The sequence below is a fragment of the Oratosquilla oratoria genome, chromosome 22 (genome assembly GCF_046742065.1).
Source record: "Oratosquilla oratoria isolate Oo_2021 chromosome 22, ASM4674206v1, whole genome shotgun sequence".
Classification (NCBI taxonomy): domain Eukaryota; kingdom Metazoa; phylum Arthropoda; class Malacostraca; order Stomatopoda; family Squillidae; genus Oratosquilla; species Oratosquilla oratoria.
Window position 1 is genome coordinate 18,068,356 of NC_134798.1, and position 5,000 is coordinate 18,073,355.

The window sequence follows — 5,000 nt, forward strand, 5'->3', positions numbered from 1 at the left end:
AAACCCATCACTTCGAACAGACGGACAAAGGTTTCGGTTCAATGTACAACACTTGCAAACACAAACGATGCACGAACACTTGGACATGTTCTACCTGCCCTCCAATAACCTCACTCCCATCTTCCCAACCACAGCCTGCACCCTTGCCCACACCCAGTCTCCCCCCGCCCTTGTCTTCAATTAGTCCTCCCCCTCCTTTGTCCCCAATCACACCTTTCCCTCCCTCTAACTCAGGTCCTATACCTTCCCCATCAACACCCCAACCCCAGAAGGCAACATACAACGCATACAGAACGCACAACATCAACATACTACAACACAACATCGATGGCATCAACACAAATAAACACGAACTCGAACACTTCCTCAAACAACACAACATACACGTTGCCATCATACAAGAAACAAAACTAAGACACTCACACAAAACACCAACATTTTACAACTTCACCACCATTAGACAAGACCGGACCGACGGCAATGGCGGTGGACTCATCACTCTGATCCACCAATCCATCTGTTTTGTGGACACAAGCGCCACAACCAAAATCCTCCTCCCTACCACAGATAACACTACAGAAATCCAATCTATTCTAATCCGTACAGGCAACAAATCAACACTGACAATAGTTAATATATACATTGCCGCCCAATCATCTCCTATAGTTCCAAACACTTTCAGGCCTCAACTTAACCAAATAGCCATAATCCCACACCTTATCATGGGTGGTGACTTCAACGCCAAGTCGTCGACCTCACTGACCATCATGAATAACACTCATAATCACATCCCACACCAAGCCCTCTACACCCCCTTCTCTCCTGATATCACCCTCTGTTCCCCTTGCCTAACCCTAACAACTTCATGAAGAATAGTCAGATCCTTTGGATCTGACCACCATCCAATCATTACCACCAAAACAAGATACACCCCAGTTGGCCACAGACACACATACACCAATTACAAGAGAGCAAACTGGGATATTTTTACTGAAGAGACAGAACAACATATTGAAACATGAACAGTACACCAGTCACAAACATAAACAATGTTATACACACTTTTAATACAATCATACAAAACAGACAAGAAATATATCCCTAGAGGCAGCAGAAAATCACACAACCCCAATTTCACACCAGAAATCCAAGGCCTCACCATACAACGAGATAAACTTAAACACAATACCCCGACATCTATCCTTCAAAACGTAGCAGACCAAATATAAACACTAAACACAGAGGTGACGAATGAAATACATGAACAAAAAACACAAAATTGGCAAAAGATTGTCAATACACTTGATCACAAAACAAACACCAGCAAATTGTACAAAACACTCCACAGCATTGTACTATCCAACAGAAACACAACACGCTCTCACGCAGCAATAATCACAACAATAGGTAATTTACCCTCAAACAGACAACAAGCAAACACACTCATAAACCATTTTGCACAGACAAGTCATCTTACTTCTCACCCTGACAACTGACGCACCATTCGACGTAGGAAAGACTTTCCCACAGGCTCAGACTATACACCCTTCATAGACAGTCAGACAAGCACTCATCCACCTGTGGCCCTGACAACATAAGTAACATCCACCTAAAACACATTGGACCACAAGGTATACATGCACTCACAAACATTGCAAACTACAGCTATTCACACAACATTATACCTGACATCTGGAAGCATGGGAAAATAATCACAATACCAAAACCCAATAAAGACCCAACACTCCCAACATCACGCCTCCCAATCATACTTCTCTGCAATCCCTTCAAAGTCATTGAATGCCTCATACTTCAACTCATCTCACCACATATTCCCCTTGCTGAATCATAGCACGGTTTTAGGCCACTCCACTCCACAAACACTTCTAATAAAACTTACGCAAAGAATATTAGATGGCATCAACTCAGATAGGCCCCATCACAGAACATTTCTTATAACATTAGACATTAGTAAAGCTTTTGATGTTATTCCCCGACACAAACTGACAAACAAAACATATAACACAGACATGCACAATAACACCAAAAGATGGCCGGCTAATTATCTGGCAGGTAGAAATGCTTATGCATCATATAATGGCCAATCATCGCACATCAGAAACAATAAGAATGGAGTACCACATGGCTTTGTTCTATCCCCCACACTTTTTAATCTATACATGCATGATATACCCACAGATACCTCAGAAATACAAATCTCTTCCTACGCAAACGACATAACAATCACATGTACACATCGTAACTCAGAAAAAGCCGCAGAAATAATACAGCTATACCTTCATATACTCAACAGATGGTTTATTACAGACTCAAAATAGCTCCAGCCAATACTTCTCACCAACTGAGCAGAACACAAATACATTCCTCAACTCTATATCAACAGCACTCTAATGCCACACACACACACACACCCAAAGACTCTTGGTGTAACATACGATAGTTCCATGTTATTTAAACAACACATCACAAACATAGAAAATAAATGCACACCTAGACTCAATGCAATTAAATCAATCACTGAACAACATTTGGATAAAACAAAGAAACTAATACTACAATATACAAATAATGCATACGCTCAATGATGAATTATGCGAGTCCAGCATGGGCACCTAATCTCAGTGAGACACACCTCAACACCTTTCAGATCCTACAAAACAAAGCCTTAAAAACTATTACAGGCTGCAGATATACAACACCTACAGACCACCTACACTATGAAAAAAAGTCCTCAAAGTCAAAGATCACCTTAACATGAAAGGTACACAAACACTTACTGCAGCCTCCACAAACACAGCACACCCGCTACACTACATAGCAGAACACCCACACACACACCAAGAAATATAAAAAAAACACCCAAATATCTATATCACATACAAATACTCTCTTCTCTTCCTCCAAAACCACCAAATACCAGCCTCTGGAAACATATTCATAATCACATCACTCACTGCTCCATTAACACACTAAAAGAAAACACATTGGTGCATGCCAGACCCCCTGATATCCATCCCTCTAAATCTTCTCTCCCACGAATGGACAGAGTTCACCTGGCCAGACTACGATGCGGCCACCACCCAGCCCTTCTAAGCTACCAGAAGAGACTGGATGACCGCATTATGGACAAATGACCAAGATGTAACACTTCACCCCATGCTATTCAACACATGGAAGACTGCATTATACACAATCACGCACGCAAACAACACAACATACACTCCATAAAGGATTTGTGGGAAAACCCCGTTTCGGCCGTGGCATTCCTTGGGGAGATGGGACTGCTCGGACAGACAGTCTAGGGAACAACAACAACAACTTTTGCTCGTGTAAGGTGCAAGGATACAATTCAAAGAGTGAGATATTTTGTTTTTTTCTTCTTATTCAAATTTCCCATCTGCACTGCAACCAATTGCCCATAGACCAGATCTTCCAGCTCCATCACCACCAGGAAATCTTGAAAACATGCAGTTAAGGTCTAAGTCAGAAAGTTGTTGCAGCAATGATGATGTATACTTCAACAGCAGTAAAAGTGAGGCACCTCAACTGTTTAACGAGTGTGAATTAAATGATTTAGTTAGGGATTTAGGGCTTGCAAACGAATCAGCAGAGCTTTTAGGTTCCAGACTTAAATCCAAGAATCTTTTAGCTCCTGGTGCAGCATTGTCTTGATATCGTAACCGAGAAAAACAGTATGTTCCTTATTTTACTGAAGGAAATTATTTAGTTTATTGTACAGATCCACCATGACTAATAAGAAAGTTTGGCATAATTTACAGCACTCATGAATGGAGACGCTTTACTGATTCTTCAAAGAGAAGTCTTAAAGCAGTTATTTTACATAATTGTAATAAATATGCTTCCATCCCTGCTGGACACTCAATGATCATGAAGGAGACATGAAAATTTGGTGTTACTGTTGAACAAGATTAATTACACAGGTCACAACTGGATGATTTGCGGTGAGTAGTGTGAATAGGACAGTAGAGCCAGGAACCTCCTTTGGTCTCAAAAACATTGCCCAAGTAGGGAGAAACTGACACCAGGACAAAGAACATTCTTCGAGAAACCTTTATGAATCCAAAAAGAGTTCATTTACCTCCCCTTCATATAAAAATTTGATTGATTAAACAATTTGTGAAAGCTTTCCTACGGGATGGAGACGGCTTCAAGTCTCTGAGAGAGTTTTCTGGCCTATCAGGTGTCAAGGTAAAAGAGGGTGTATTTGTCAAACCGGATATAAGGAAACTCGTTTGAAGCGATTTTTTTTTATTTCTCTTAGTGATGTTGAGAGATGCATGGATTAGTTTGAAAGATGTGATTTTCTTTTCTTTTCTTTTTTATCACAAGGATCCAAACTATAAAAACATTTTGCGAAGAATGTTAGGAAAGTTTGAAGCCTTAGGATGTAACATGAGCCTCAAAGGATTACAAAGAATTACAAAGGCGGAGCATGCTGACAGGAGACCTTTTGGTCCATAACTAGGTCGGATGGGAAAAATATATAATAATGATAAATAGATAAATAATAAATAAAATAAAATAAATCGAATAAAATAAAAGTTATAATAAATCACAATAAATGAAATTCAAGCAAATAATAAAAAAAACTGACAAATAATAACAAGTAAATAAACAAGTAATATAAAGTAAATGGCAGTCATTAGAGCATCTCGCTTAGATGTTTATCTAAATGAATCTTGAAGCTTCGAACTGAACTACATTGCACTGCCTCTCAGGAAGTTTATTCCATTCAAAGTTCATTTCCTACATGCCCATTTGGATTACTTTCCAGAAAATTTAGGGAGTGTGAGTGGAGAACAAAGGGAAAGATTTTTATCAAAACATAAAAATAGATACCAGGGAAGATGGAATAAGAATATGATGGCTGACTATTGCTGGATGCAGCGCCGTAAATGTCCAGCAATTTCTCACAAACGGAAAAGTTCCATGCGTAGTTTTCAAATTTAAAAGAAAAG